Source organism: Wyeomyia smithii, chromosome 2, assembly GCF_029784165.1.
Source record: "Wyeomyia smithii strain HCP4-BCI-WySm-NY-G18 chromosome 2, ASM2978416v1, whole genome shotgun sequence".
Lineage (NCBI taxonomy): Eukaryota > Metazoa > Arthropoda > Insecta > Diptera > Culicidae > Wyeomyia > Wyeomyia smithii.
The window spans coordinates 5393047-5410043 of NC_073695.1; the positions used below are offsets into that span (position 1 = coordinate 5393047).

At 38.3% G+C, this 16997-nt stretch overlaps 1 protein-coding gene across 2 annotated transcripts in view; it reads right to left on the bottom strand.

Moving 5' to 3' along the window:
- The window catches only part of LOC129721326 (uncharacterized), a 142823-nt gene that overhangs the window by 86479 nt on the left and 39347 nt on the right, over nt 1-16997 (bottom strand). Inside the window, exon 1 of one of the 2 annotated variants that reach the window (XM_055673768.1) lies at nt 8998-9019. The exons of the other annotated variant lie outside the window; for it this stretch is intronic. The gene's annotated coding sequence lies outside the window, so the exon portion shown is untranslated. Of the gene's footprint in view, nt 1-8997; nt 9020-16997 lie in introns of those variants that run through there. 2 annotated transcript variants of the gene reach the window in all.

Here is a 16997-nt window from a genome sequence, read left to right on the forward strand (position 1 = left end):
AGGGAAAACTGAAAAATATTCAGGGAATTTTATTTAAACCTAGACGCGATTTTTTTAAGCGGCTCTTAAGCACAAAAACTGATTTTTTTCAGCACAAATGATTAATTCGGGTTTCATATCCGATTGAATACTTTATTCACTGTGATTCACTGTAAGAGGGAAATTGATGTTGAATTTCAGGGAATATCAAGGAAAATCAGGGAATTTTATTCTGAAAACTTTTTCGCCACCCTGGTGTAGTCTGAACGGTGGTTGGAAGTATTATTATTCAAATTGTTATTAACAAAGGATAGATAAATGACAAATTGTACGAGTTTCCTTCAAACGGCAGCTTTAGAAAGATTCTACCGAAACATTACTTCATGAACTAATTACTTTTTTTGTCCTACGACTTACATTTCAAGTGTTAGTGAAGTAGATAATGTATGTAATTTTCTCAAGGATGCGAAAAATGAACAAGGACTGATGATGTGGTTTAGACTTAGAAAAAATTTTCCTCGTCTCGGGTGTCTGATGTATTCCGCACTCAAAATATTACCCCTATTGAGAGTAAGTGACATACTTATTATTAATCCGTGCTTGTGTGGATGCTTCTACCCTTCCTTTTACGTTTTCTGTTCCTGTATATCGGGCCTCGTTCCTTCTACATAATATTTCCAATTATAGTTCTCTGAAGAAGCTTCCACTTTGTGTCCCTCTCGCTTGTATTATCATAAGAGGGACTTATTACCGTATTACTGCTGGAAATAAGTAAAAAGACAAGTGACGTTTGGGCAAATTTGAATTCGATGGTCAATATTGAATTGAACACATGTACACTGCTAATTTATAAAGTAGCCTATTATTCAAAAATTTAGTTGTACACTGGGGTCTTTTTTTACGCGGGTTATTTTTATGAATTTTATCAAACGCGATTTCTTTTACAATAAAGCGGATTAATCGCGAACACAGACGGAACACGACGAGTGATCAGACAAGACACTTATTGCTCTTACAGATATAAAAGGATAATATAATAATTACCTTTCGTCTACCGGTTTCGGGCTACATATTGCCCATCGACAGGACGAGATCCCATGTCCAACATGGGTTGGACATGGGATCTCGTCCTGTCGATGGGCAATATGTAGCCCGAAACCGGTAGACGAAAGGTAATTATTATATTATCCTTTTATATCTGTAAGAGCAATAAGTGTCTTGTCTGATCACTCGTCGTGTTCCGTCTGTGTTCGCGATTATTGTGCTAGTTCTTACGTTAGCGTTAAATCATTGTAAAATAAAGCGGATTATTTTCACGCGATTCGGAAGATTCTTTGTACGCGGTTTCAAATAAGTTTAGTATAAGTAAATTTAATCTTATCCTTCAAACGCGGTACAATCAACCGCGTAAAAAAGAGACCCCAGTGTATATATTTTCAGATAAATAAGTGCTATGTTTAGTTATTTTATGTGGAAACAAAGAAAAAAACGGTACCGTGGAATGGGGCAAAACTGATCAGTGGGGTTAAATTGATCACCTGGAAATTCGTGATAAAAAATACTAATCAAAAGATACTGATCTTACAAAACTAGGCAATGTTTACGAGTCCTAAAATGCAACTTTTGAAAGATTCACATACCTGTCAAAGTTAACCCTTGCATGCCCGGTGCAATTTAACATATTTTCGAAAAATTCTTTTAACTCAGTCAAAACTCAATCAGATTTGATCGAACAAGTTTCTAAATAACAAAAGAAAGTATTGAATTTACTTGAAGTAATCTTAATTAGGGGTTAATTACGTTGAATTCGGTGAAGTGAGTGAGGTTTGATAAAAGCTCAAAAAATATAATTTTCAACAATGATTTTTCCATATCATCAAAGTTATACTGATGAATTCGTAGGAAACCTCAAAGATTTCAATTTCAGAGCTAGTTTTTAAGCTTTTGTAACAAACCGAATTGAAATCGATCTAACAATGATCAAATGAGAGCAAATTTAGCAAACTGCAGCTCGTGAACCAAAATGAATAAACTTTAACCTGAAATATCGTTATTTTTGTTTCCAAAATACCTGTGATTGATATTTTTCAGTCCAGAAATCATCATTTATCATAAACATAAAGAAAAAAAGCACATTTCCAATAGAATGTATGGATCTCAGGGGTGATCAATTTCACGATTTATCTCATATTACCTCATAGAATTGTCGAATTTATTTCACGAAGTAGTTTTCTAGAGCACATGCCAGTACTTGTTTTAAATATATACTACTAGCTGACCCGGCAAACTTCGTCCCGCCTATTTTAGTGTTTAATTTAATAATTTTAAACATTTAAAATTCATTGATTCCTTGCTATTGAATTATATCGTTCAAAAATGATTGGTTTTATCGGAATAACCACATCCTCGACATTTGGCTTTTGTACATGACCTCTATTCCGGATATATATCGGGTGCATTTCAGTTATTTTCGTTGTTTTGAAGAAAATGAAAGTGGTCATCTTCTAATTCAAAAGGTGTCCAGGGTCAATGCTTGGCTTCTCTACATCATTTCGATTACGGACATATCCATATGCAGTAGTATCCGGTTATTTTCGGCTGTTTCCCAGAAGTAGCCATTTTTCAATTCAAACTGGTGTCTAAGGTCAATTTATAGCTCCTTGCATCATTCTGGATTCGGTGATACTCATATTGGGTGGTATTTGATTACTTTGGGCCATTTTTCAGGAACCGTAAGTCGCCATCTTGGATTTTAAAATGACATTTGGAGACAATTTCCGGCCCCTGAGCGTCATTCTGGTTAACGAAACACTCATATTGGGTGTTATTTGGTCATTTTCGGCTGTTTTTCAGAAACCGGATGTCACCATCTTCGATTTCAAAATGGTGTCTGTGGTCGATTCTAGCTCCTGTGTATCATGCTGGTTCCAAAGATACTCATATTTTATGGAAATCGGCCAATTTTGGCTGTTTTCTAGAAACCGGAAGTTGCCATCTTACAACTCATAACGGTGTCTTAGGTCAATTCTCGTTCCAGAGATACTCATATTGGGTGGTATTTGGTCACTTTAGGCTGTTTTCCAGACACTGGAAGTTGCCATCTTACAATTCAAAATGTTGTCTGAGGTTGATAGGTTGATTTGTGGCTTCAGTGCATCATAACAATTCCGAAAATACGCATATTGAGGGGTATTTGGTCTTTTGCCGCTGTTTTTCAGAAACCGGAAGTCGCCATCTTGGATTTCAAAATGGCATTAGGAGACAATTTTTGGCCTCTGAGCGTCAATCTGGTTGAAGAAACACTCATACTGGGTTGTATTTGGAAATTTTCGGCTGTTTTCCAGACACCGGAAGTTGCCATCTTACAATTCAAAATGTTGTCTGAGGTTGATAGGTTGATTTGTGGCTTCAGTGCATCATAACAATTCCGAAAATACGCATATTGAGGGGTATTTGGTCATTTGCCGCTGTTTTTCAGAAACCGGAAATCGCCATCTTGGATTTCGAAATGGTATTTGGTGACATGCCAGTAGGAGGAAGGGTGTCGAAACATTATGGACATTTTTGTTACACCTAATAACATTCACCCGCCAAAGTTGGTTATATTTGCTTGATTGGTTCTCGAGCTATGCGAAATTTGAGTTTCATCTGTATGGGCTTATAGAAGAGAGAGGGGTGTAAAACCATTATGGATATATTTGTTACCCCTAAGAACAATCACCTGCCAAATTTGGTTTCATTTAGTTGGTTAGTTCTCGAGATAAGCAGAAATTTGTGTTTCATTCGTTATGAACCCCTCCCTAACAGAAAAGGGAGGGGAGTCGAACCACTATGGACATACTTGCTACCTCTAAAAACATTCACATACCAAATTTGGTTGTATTTGGTTGATTGGTTTTCGAGCTCTGCGAAATCCGTGTTTCATTTGTATGGGACCCCTCCCTTGTAGAAGAGGGAGGGGCGTCAAACCATTATGGATATATTTATTACCCCCAAAAACATCTACCTACCAAATTTGGTTCTATTTACTTGGTTAGTTCTCGAGATGTGCAGAAATTTGTGTTTCATTTGTATGGGATCCCTCCCTTCCAGAGGAGGGAAGGGTGTCAAACCACCATGGACATATTTGTTACTCCTTAAAACATCCACATGCCAAATTTGATTTCATTTGCTTGGTTAGTTTTCGAGATGTGCAAAAATTTGTGTTTCATTTGTATGGGACCCCTCCTTTGCAGAAGAGGGAGGGGTCTCGAACTATCTTAGTCACCTTTCCCGGCCTCTAAAACCCCTATATACAAAATTTCACGCCGATCGGTTCAGTAGTTTTCAAGCCTATATGAATCAGACAGATAGACAGACAGCAGAGCTGCATTTTTATATGTTTAGATTTGCCGCTGTTTTTCAGAAACCGGAAGTCGCCATATTGGATTTCAAAATGGCATTTGAAGACAACTTCTGGCTTTTGAGCATCATTCTGGTTAAAGAAACACTCATATTGGGTGGTATTTGGTCATTTGCCGCTTTTATTTTTTAAGGGGGGGATTTGTTAGTAGCTCAAGTATTTATGATAAATATTAGTAAATAATAGCGGGGGCCTAGTGTGGTTGGTAACGTCTCCGCCAACCACGCTCGACGCCTGGGTTCGAATCCCACCGCCGACATAGGTGTCGATGGTTGTGAGGTGGCGTGATCCACTCACAACCCACCCAACTGGTCTAGATTCAATCCTAGCCGACACCGGGAGATATTCTGAGGCGTAAAATCTCTGGGATCACGCCTTCCATCGCATGAGGAAGTAAAGCCGTTGGCGCCGGTCCGTTAATGAACGGGTCGTGAGTTAGGGTCCTGGGTGTGGAGTCGCCTCCCTGGGCGTCGGTGATTAGCCACAACAGTGGCGGAACCAGACCGACGGAAAATAAGCGAGAATAAAAAAAAATAAATTAGTAAATAATGAGTATGTGTGTCCAATCACAAATGGTGACTTCTCAACACTGTTAGAAATTTGTAATTTTAATTGTTAGGATTTGTTTGCTTTCGCAATTAGGACTTATCATTCGTAGGGATTTAAACCTACTTGTCAAGAAAGGAAAGTAAACTTACAACTAACTTAAATGCTAACTTATTGGCTCAAAAGAGAGCTTATCGTAGCAATTGAGGATTGCAACGATTTTTGTCGAAAATTGTTAATAATTTTATTTGACATATCTTCTAATGGTTCAACACCAGTAAGTCTATGTAATTCGAGTGTACCAAACCAAGGAGGACGCTTCAAAATCATTTTCAGAATTTTATGCTGAATCCTTTGGAGCGTTTTCTTCCTTGTTGAACAGCAACTTGACCAGATCGGTACAGCATAAAGCATTGCTGGTCTAAAAATTTGTTTGTAAAGCAAAAGTTTGTTCTTTAAACAAAGTTTAGAATTCCTGTTGATGAGAGGATATAAACATCTCGTATATTTGATGCACTTGGCTTGTATACTCTCAATGTGCTCTTTGAAAATAAGTTTTTTGGTCATTTGCCGCTGTTTTCCACAAACCTGAAGTCGCCATCTTGAATTTCAAAATGGCATTTGGAGACAATTTCTGGCCTCTGAGCGTCATTCTTGTTAAATGAACACTAATATGGGGTGGTATTTGTTAATTTTTGGCTGTTTCCCAGTCACCGGAAGTCGCCATCTTACAATTCAAAACGTTGTCTGAGGTCAATTTGTGGCTTCAGTGCATCATAACAATTCCGAAAACACTCATGTTGGGTGTTATTTGGTCATTTGCCGCTATTTTTCAGAAACCGGAAGTCGCCATCTTGGATTTCAAAATGGTATGTATTTGGAGACATGCCAGAAGGAAGTCGAACCATTATGGACATGTTTGTTACACCTAAAAACATTCACCTGTCAAATTTGGTTGTATTTGCTTGATTGGTTCTCGAGCTGTGCGAAATTTGTGTTTCATTTGTGTGGGACCCCTCCCTTATAGAAGAAGGGAGGGGTATCAAACCATTATGGATATATTTGTTACCCCTAGAAACGTCCACCCGCCAAATTTGGTTCCATTTACTTGGTTAGTTCTTGAGATATGCAGAAATTTGTATTTCATTTGTATGGAACCCCTCCCTTCCAGAAAAGGGAAGGGTGTCGAACCAATATGGACATATTTATCACTCCTTAAAACATCCACATGCCAAATTTGGTTCCATTTGTTTGGTTAGTTTTCGAGATGTGCATGAATTTGTGTTTCATTTGTATGAGACCCCTTCCCTTCCAGATGAGGGAGGGGTCTCAAACTATCTTAGTCACCTTTCTCGGCCCCTAAAACCCCTATATACAAAATTTCACGTCGATCGGTTAAGTAGTTTCCAAGCCTATATGAATCAGACAGACAGACAGACAGACAGAGCTGCATTTTTATATGTTTAGATTTTGGGAAAAATGTACATGAAGCTACCCGATCAGAAGGACAAAACAAAAATAAAACAGATGCTGTTAATTTTTTATGCGAAAAACCCATCAGGCTGTGTTTTCAATTTGATCCCGTTAGGTGTTAAAATAACAGAAATTATAACAAAAACTATTCTGCTAGTATCAAACTTATATCAAACTTTGTTACTAACGTATCAGCTTTCTAACAAAATATGATAGTATATAGAACAGGTTTATAACAACCATTGTTACTAATAACATAGTTTGATAGAGACGAAATACTTGTAGATTTGGTTCAGAACAACTTCATTTCAGGGTTTGTTATGGTATCCCGTTCAGATTAATTGATGATGTCAAAAGCATATGGAAAAATACAAATTCGTATCAAAATATGTTATTTGTATCTCGTGTAGATAGATTTTTGAATTTTTTTAGTTATGCTCGTCTGATCGGGTAGTTAATTGGAAAATATTATAAAAATTGATCAATTTCACCCCGTTTCATGGTAATTTTTTTCACAAAAATATTTTTAATTAACAAAATTTCATGGACCCGTGGGGCACAGCACAGAATCTCTGCATTAGGTATGCCCTCTTGCAATCTTCGTAGCATAGAAATTATGATACTTTTCAAAATTCACGGATCAAGTTTAGTAGTGAGCCGCTGCATACTTCCGTCCATGAGAGAGTAAACACCTCACATTTTCTATCGAACTGCCGGCTGACAACTCCAAAACGGATGTCGTGAAACCTCAAAAAAAAGTTGTGCAGCTTTCGACGTTTGACAAGCAGCATAATCCTGTTGGAAAATCTTGTTTTGATCCGTATAATTTTTGGTAAATGCCATTGGTACTTCATTTAATAACTTCTTCAGGGATGAATGATTGCCGCTGCAGTTAAAATTCCTATAAATTAATTTAAAAAAAAAGTAGCTTCTTTATTCAATAGCAACTTCCATGAAGAAATTGAACATTGAAGTATTTTTTTCTACCATGCTAATGCCGGCCTATCTCATCACTGTCGCTCCACCGAAGTTTTGTTTCTCTCCCTAGCTGGTCTTTTTGTCTCTTATCAAGCCAGCGGCTAGTAAAACCATTTGGTCCGTCGAGGTTAAATTTTTTCTCGCCGCTGGCTTTTGATTGATTATCGTCTTAAAATCGGCACTTTTCAACAAAAGCGATACAGGCTTTCTTGTAAGGAAGCAGAAGTCGAGGTACAGGCGTCGTTTTTTAAAACCTGACGAATTCGACGAGTAGATATTGTTCATTTACGCTTCAATTTCAGCCAAAGATAGTTATTTGCTCTCGAATGGCGAAATTCTTCGAAAATATTCTCCAATCTTAACCAATTGTTGCTTCAAGTTACCTTTCAGATACCAGATTTTCATCCTTGTAACAAGCTGTCATATTCTGTTGAAATATTTCACGCGCATCGTTTACGGCCAAACAATAAAATTTGCTGAAAATTCAATCGAATGATCTTCAGAAAATTTTTTTTCTTCAGAAAATTTAATCGGCACTAAAAAATATCATATTATATTCCGACTGCAGCGAAACACTGTTTTGAGTAAATAAAACAGACTTCACACACTAGCACATTAACATGAACAAGCATTTGATTGAGATGTCTTTTACTGTAAACTAAAATTAGTAAAAAGTCTTTTGATATTGAATAACCTGATTCTAAGATTTGAACCCATGACCAACAGCTTTAGCTAGCGTTTCGTCTGGACACTAAAAATCCAATTTCGTAGTTTTTTTGTTTTTGACGTAGAATTACGTCCCACGGCAACATATAAAACGGTACATATTGAAAAATTGAAAACATCGAGAGCATCACGAAAATTGTCCACTTTCAAATGTTCAGTCAGTTTATAACTGATTTCCGTCATTCTTACAGCAATCGATTGGAAAAACATCTAGGCACCCAAAATTGTAATTTGATTATTCAAATTATTGTCCTACTGAAAATTGTCAAGCCTTATTGAAACGTAAATTTTGACCTCTGATTGATCGCTTAGTGCTTGGTGTTCTTAGCACGGTCGATAGAATATTATACCTAGTTAACCGGGGATGCACTTCTTGGGCTATATGTATAATTCTTCTACCGGAGGTTTCACTCTCAGTAGTAATGTACAAAAGCTAGCATGCAGAAATTTATTCTTCATTGCATAACCGATTACTGCAGTAAGAGGACGGTTGACTGGGAACTGGCTCTGCCCGCAGTCGAGCTGCAGCTGATTTTAGCTGATCGGATGATGCGGTCGTATCTTATCAACAATACTGAGGCAATAACTTTTCGGAAAAATAGAAAGAGGGCCATTGAAAACCAGTCGTTAGTCGAATGTATACTTTGTTTTTCCTTGCATTTATAGTGAAATAGTACTTGATGAAGTTTCTGGTATTTTTTAAAATGTATATGTACATAAAATTTTGTTATTTCTCGAAACTTCATCGTAGGTAGCATACAAGGTTATGAATGCTAAGACTTGCTTCTTTACGATATGTTTATAAGGCAGTCTAAATTTTTTTCGATGGATAACTTTTGTAGGTTTATTTTTCTATCAAAAAAAAAAAATATTAATCATATAATTAACCTTACCTTTACCGAGGATTGCAATTGTTTTGACAATTGACTGCAAACTTGTTTCAATTTTCATCAGGGTGGCGAAAAAGTTTTCACAATGAAATTCCCTGATTTTTCCTGATATTTTTAGGCATTCCAAACAAAAAAGTGCAACGTAGATGAACGCAACTCTGAAATCCCAGTGAAAAAACTGTTCAATCGAATATGAAATCAAACAGTAAAGGTACCGCATTACCCTTTTACGCTGAAAAAAATCCTTTTAGCGCTTTGAAAAAGAATCGCGTCTCGTTTAAAAACTTTTTCCTGCTTGTTTTCCAGTTTTCCGTTTTATTCGTTGATTTCCCTGATCGAAAAATGAATTCTCTGAAATTCCCTGATTTTTCAGGTTTTTCCAGGTTTTCGACATATATGTTTATATTTCCAATCTAGAACAAAACTAGAGCAAAATATGTGAAGAAGTTAAGATCAAACGTTATTCTCACTACTCGAATTTTATAACCATTAACATTCCAGCATTCCGTGTTTCAACTCAATGTATATTATCACGTACACTTTGATATCTATACTTTTTATGCTTCGTATCCCGTCTCCGAAGCAGAGGAAGCATTTTCATTTTCTGTTAGTTGGAATAAAATTGTTGGCTTATTTAGGGTATCAGCTTTATTATCGTCAGGTTTTACCTGTTATCGTCAGGGGGATAAATGATGTTTAGGATCGGTAATTTCTTGTATAATGGTTCTTCATAATGCAGAGTACCTTGCTGCTAAAGATTAGTTCTCTATGACTCCAGTAACTCCCTCGGACGTCAATAGAGCCGATACCCTAGATTATTCAAATTTCAGGGATTGTTGACAACAGTATCTTGCTCGTACAATAACGTTTATAATATTTATGACCAAACCTTTAACCAAAAGAATTCAGCGCTTCGTAGAACTTTGTTCCGCGGTATATCATGGAAATTCTTCCAGGTTTCTTTTCTCCGATTCTGAACAATTGAACATCCCACAACAATGCTGATCTATGTTGTAATGTTTTGGATTTGGGAGTTTCCCTCGGCAGCGGGAGATCCACTATTGCAGGTGAGAGAATCGAACAGCTGAGTAATCGAACAGCGGAGAGAAGAACGAACGGGCGAGCAAAAGAGCCAATGTGCCGTGAAAAGAGACTTTTGTGGTTTTCGATTGAGTCGCGACGCGCGAGCCTTAGCATAATAGCCAGCATGTGCCTATTGGGACCACAACTGGCTGGAGAACAAAAGTTATGCTTTCTTGCGATGAACGATTGACCGATGAGATTTGTGGCGGGAAGCACATTGTGTGTAGAAAGGTTAGACCGACTGGGCGGTTGGGAGGCGGCAGTGGGGGAACATAAGAATTCGACACTGAGAAGTTGATTCGAGAGTGCTATTTGATATGTGGTCAAACCTTAATCACGTTTTTTTTTTTCGTATAGAGAAATGATTGAGCGTTCCGTCATTTGTTTCGTAAATGCCGTGTTCGGTGCCCGGCGGATTAGGTATTGTAACTGTCGAGGTTAATATTTTACTGTCCTTCAGCTGAAGGGGTTCGACATATTTTCACTTGGCTACATTGCGGTGCGGTGGAAAAATTCTAACCCGTTACCGCTGGAACGCAACTCACGGCTGGTATTCCGAAACCCCGATTCATAATCGATTGACTGGAGCTGGTTTGCGGCTGTAATGCCATATCACGATGGCTAACGCACAGAAAAAGTGAAGTGAATGTTAAACGCTTCGAAAATATGGTCACCTGTGGCAAAAATGTTGCCCAGGTGTCAATACGTATTATTGGCCGTGAACAAAAAGTCCGTGTCAGTGGCGTGTAAAACATCTTGTTGATCTATAAGCGGTCCATCTTCGCCAGTGGAAGCTCCGCTGAATTGTATATTTTATTTAGCGGACGATGATGATGGCGATGCTGCTGCTGCTTCTGCTGCTGTGGATGAAAGAAACTCATCGGTCATCTACAATCCTCATATATGGTCGTTTGGGTGCTGATGCTAGTCTATCTATCCCATCATGGGATCACTAGCGAAGACAGCACCAGCGCGCCACTACTGACCGTAGATTGGGTGCTTACGAGCTAATACCTGACCAGAGACAGATGATTTCGATTTTATGTTTCTCTCTGTTTGCGTGTTTTATGCCGATTTCCGAGCCCGACCAAAACAGATCACAAGACTTGGCAGAAAAGAAAGAAAAAATTGATGCTCGCATAATTTCAGGTGGGTCTGTCGTTAAAATTTATATCGCGAGTCCTCAAAATTTTACGTCTCGAGCCGTAAATTGGTTACGCCACTAACATGAGAACAATCATAAAAGCTGAATCAAAGTGATGCCACACATCAACAGCGATAAAACGGTCGGTTCTGAAACTTATTCAGAGTAACTACCCACCAATATGGCACGCACCTAGGAAATACTTTTCTACTGCGAAGGAATGAAATTTACCCAAAAACATGTTTCTTACATTGCAAAGTGGGAAAGGGTTTTCAATACCGTTGTTTCTATTTACAGTAACATCGCGGGTGGTGTGGAAGCGCAAATTCCAACGTACGAAGTGTGCTGCCCATAAATTCTTGCATAACTTCACTTGTCATGAAGTGTCCCAAATCATGAACACAAAAATCGCTATATCTTTGCCGATTCACTGTCCTGCCTAGCGTCGTCGTGCAGTGCGGGCCCCCGGGATGAAATGCTGTTTTGGCCGGTTCAACTCTTTTTCCTACCTGAGAAGGTGGGATTATCGCTTTGTAGAACTTCACGTCATCGTCATTATTATCGTTATTAGGATGACGATGATGATCACATTCTGTTTCGTGTGATCCATTCTACCGGGAGCAGCATTCAGCCTACCGTACGATGATAGTGTTGTTTGGAGATGTTTCGTTTAATTTGCGGAGACTGCTTTTCGATTGTATTAGACTTTCATAGAAGCTCCTTAGCCACGGCTGGGCCGCATTCGACCGCCATGCCAAGTTAATTATTTAACAGCATATCCGCCGTCGCCCATCGCAAACTGACCGTTCGCCTTTTACTCTGCCACAGCGGACCCGTGCACCAGCAGAAATCCGAATTCTAATGGCTTCGATCACTGATGAAGAATCAGTTCGATTCTGTTCTATAATATCATTATCAACTATATGGAAACTTTCAATCGAATGCTGCTATATGTTTTGTCTGGCTGGAAGGAAAGCGACGCAGTTTATCGGCTCCGGCGAATCTCGCATTTTGAACCATTATTAGCCGCACCCTGACGGAGGTCCCTAATTACTGGACCCGGCAGTGATGTGGCAATTTAGACAATTTAAGGTGCGGCTTCGACCCACGAAGTACTCAATTAAAATCAAAGACTAGCTGCCTGATGGCTTCTGTAAATCTAGCGGAAAATTAGAACGGTCAACTTTTCGTCAAGCTGTTTTGTAAAGTTCTTTCTTCATTAAATCCCTTTCAATGTGGCTTTTGTTTTTATCACTCCTTTGTGGTCATTCGGTCGCGATTTATTTTCCTGGTTTCGAAGGGTCACTGGGGTACCGCGTCGATTAACCTGTTTAATGTTGTGAGATGAAAATGAAACACTCGCTTCACAACAAGCATCGTTCCGAAAATAGATCGAAACGACTAGACATCGTCTGGAGGGCCCAAAAAGCAGACATCGTCTAATCCAATTTCTCATTTATCTTGGTTCCAACCAATTCGTTTCTCGCTAGGATTGATGGTGATGATTTTTTTTTTTAGTGTTGCTCGTATGGTAATCAGCTCCAAGCGATGAACATAACCCAGCCGTACTTGGTCCGAGAATATCTGTGCTATGATTATGCTAAAATTCACAATTTTCAACGAAAAGATGCCCAGTTTGCTCTCAAATGATCTATAATTAGTAAGCATTAACATACATTATTCATTAGGATTCTAAGAATGTTCATCCCGTTCGGTTTTTAGATGACGGTTTTCCGTTCGCAGAACAAAATTCTGTCATAGAATCATCATAGATTTGCTAAACTACCGTTCACAGTGATGAGCCAATCGTGGTGAAATGTGTTCGCAAACAGGAAAATTAAACCTGGAAAGTGGATTAAGAATAGAATTTATTGGAGTAGTGATAATTGAGGAATAATAACAGTCCATCCAATCGTTCTCACGTTGCTTGTTATTGTGGGAAATGTGAATATATTCCACAGCTTTGTGTCACAATCACAAGCGCAGCTCAGTGTAAAATTTCAAATTGTTCCACTACTTATATGTAGTTTTCAACTTTTCGGTTAACTTGTCTTGAAGCTGATTGCACTTTTGCTATTTGCTTCCATCCGAAATTAGAAGATTATGATTTTTTTCCTTCCAAGCTGCAAAAATGTTTGTTTTTTTTTTGTTGTTTGACTGAGAGCACACTTTACCAACAAAAAAAAAATACAGTAGGATCCGTATATTTGTATTTCATGCGGGATTAAATCTTTGCGTTTTGCGTAACTAAATAAATGACATAATTTGAGAAAAAAGGCGGAGCCACTTACAACATGGGTTGACAATGAACAATTGTAAAAATCCTTCTGAAACCGAAACCAGGCTTAACAAAGGATGACATAATGTCAGTGCGGGTATGACAATTGCATTATTCGGCCTTTCTCCAGGTATATTTCGAAGACGTTAAGAAATGATTTTTATTAAATAGCAACTGTGATCAAAATCCGATACAGATACGCAGTAGTTTGATGTTTACCACAACTCGATACTGTCTACAAACAGTGGTATATACATAACTAATCCGATTCCAGGCGTAAGGTTCGACGTGCTCATCTGAAAATGCTAAATTAGTTTCATAAATTTCATTGTACTTCATTCTAAATGTTACAATGTCTCAAAAACGACGGTTTATTCGGTTTAACAGCAGCCTTTTGAAATCTAATCTCATGTCTGTTTTGTTGTCCTCCAGCCGCACAATGGCAATAAGCAACACGCAACAACGTGATAAACTGTTGCTTGACTGAGAGCAGGCTTCTTCCATTCTCTTGATTTTTGCCCAAATTTCCTTTTCTACCTGCCAAACCCCTTGGAGAACTAGACTTTCTCTCACACAGAGTGAGTAATTATTCACATTTGGGCGTAGAGTATTTCAGTCGCAGAGTTCCTTTTCACTCTTTATCATCACGTGTTAGGGATAAACATTTGTTTGCTCTCTCAGTTTAAGAGGGAGTAGTTTTCGTTAGCTTCTCCTTTACTAGAAGAGAAGTTGGCAAAATATCAAAACATTTAGGTTCACATTAAAGCCACATCCTAATCGTTTTCGAATTTAATATTATAGGAAGATTCACAACTCACCATGGGTGCGTATTCTGCAGAAAGTTCGATTTTATACTGTTTTTGCCGCACCCCGGAGCGATGAGAACGGTAACGCAATGCTCAGTTGGTCGCCGAGCAATTTATTTCATTTTTCTTGCGTGCGGGGATGAGCAATTTACAAGAGTTTCACTGGATTTTTGCTCTGTCAAATTAGGAGCGTTTTTTCGTCAGAGAAACTATTACTCTGCGCTCTCTCTACAGCAGATGGTGTGATGCACATTTAATGTAAGCTCGCAGTTGTTAAGAGGGAAGAAAACTCTTTCTCTTTAAGATGAAGATGAGCAAAACAAAGCCTGGTTGAGAGTGCTTCACTCCTGCTAGCTGCTTCCATCCTTCACGAGAAGAATTCGATTGTCTTCTTTCCAAGCCCCAACATGATACATCTTGTTATTTTGGTGTTAGGCTGAAAGTTCGAATGATCCGTTTCCCCTTTTTACCAACACGAAACGAGATTTGTGTTTTGTACATTCGTTCCGTATGTATACGAAATGAAATCTCTTCCGAAACTGGAGAAATGACATGACTTGAAACAAAAGTTGAGCCCTTACGAGCCTCGTTGCACTACACCATCCTGTCCTCAGTTTTAGAAGCGAGCCTCCTCCTAAAGCTAAACCAAAAATAAATTATTTTCAATTCAACTGTTCATTAATTTACTGTTGAAATGATATGCTAATGGGGGAAACCTTTACCTTTCGCTCAAGATATTGGCGTTTAAAGTCCAGTCAGTGGCAGTAGCATAACATAATAACATTTATTCTAAAAGGGCATACTGTCGTTACACTTTCCGCAGTATGCCACCCTACTAAAATAAGACATAGTCCTACGTCTAATCTGCATTTGATTTAGAGAGAAAAATGCAAGATGCTAAAAGGCAAAGTCAGTTATAATAAAAAAAAACAATTCGTCAATCGATAAGTGAATACAGCAGAAACCTTTTTAACAAACATTATTTAGAAGCGATCGGAACTAAGATATAAAAAATTGAAAAAGTAATAGTAAATTAGTCTATTTTCTATTAAAAGCATCATACCAAACTCAACTAGAATGCAGTCAAAACTTCATGACATGTTATCAACTCGTTCTCAAGTTATTTTGAAGTGAGTTTCCTTCTGTTTTTTGTTACTATGGAAAAGTGAATTTCGTGTTTGTTGCCACCCTGTACCGGACAGCATTGCTTTCCAGTACATGGTGGCAACATAGAAGTGATACACGTATTGGAGTGCCCCTCGTTGTATTTTCTGTCACAACATGACAAACATCGGAGCATGTTTTGAAAGAGTGACTTGTTTACTGTTTATTTAGAATGAATGGAGTCAGTTTTTATTTCCGCTTTCAAGAAAAATGCAATCGATTCAAATAGAGAATAAATAAAGTTCTTGCACCTGCAAGGATTGACTAACATCGAGATCTGGAGGAAGTTGTCACATCTGGATTTAAGCAGATTATTGGTCTACAGGACGTTTCAAGGATACAGGCACGGTTGTTCGCAAGAAGAAACCTGGTAAGAGGAATCGAATTCTAGCGGTCTTCAAAGCAGTGAAGGAACGTTTCCGGCGAAATCCAGCCCGTTCGGCAACAAAAATAGCGTGCGAAATGAACATGAGCCACACTTTCATGCAAAATATTATCAGAAATAACCTTGGATATTCAGCTTTCAAAAAGCAGAAAATTCACGGAAAGTTTATGGTGGCAAGCAAGCAGACAAGCAAAATGGCGCGTCTAAGGGGCCATCCACATACCACGTGGACAGATTTTAAACGATTTTGAACCCCCCTCCCACCGTGTACAACTGCTCGTTTGAATTCTAAAAATTCCCCCCCCCCCCCCCAAACTGTCCACGTGGTATGTGGATGGCCCTTAAGGGCTGTTATCAAGCACAAAAAGGTGAAAGATTTGAACTTAACTAAATACGTTGTAATTTTACTACTTATAGATGTTATTGAAATCGATTTCGAAGAGAAATAAAAACTGGTTTGAGTTTTGTGACAAATGAAGTGTATCGCTTTCACTTTGCCACCCTGTATAATGTTGGCCAGTTTTTTTTTGGGGATTCGCAAGACAGAATATTCATTGACAACCTATAACTGCACATGATAAAACAATCAATAATTTTATTGTACATGATTGTGTCGATTGGACATTGAAATCAAGACGAGACGATCGCATATGGTGAAGAAAAAAGTGCTCTTTCACCAAGACAACGTTTTCGCTCATGCTGCTTCGTGATACGACCGATAAACTGAAGGAATTACTTTACGAACTGTGTGAAATATGTAAAAAAAACTGGTTCCCCTCCAAGCATGGAAAAGCTCACTCACTAGCAATATTTCATGCAAATGTGTTCTTTGATTTATCAGTTATCGTTCAACTATTACCACTCGCGTACAAGTTTTCCATAGAAACGCTGCTGATTGTTTTTCGCTTCTAAGAGTTCCGAATACCATAGAAGGAGACTGAATGATTCAAACACGATAGTATTTATTGTATCCAAGTTCACTTGCATTCAACATTATCGCGAGAAGCTTTGAGATATTATCGCCAGTGATACAAAATAATGAATCCAAATGAACGTTAGATTGCGTTCAATTGTTTGCTTGCCGGAGCAAATAGGTATCATCAATGCTTACGGAAATTGTAGCATGGTGCATTAGCATCTGAT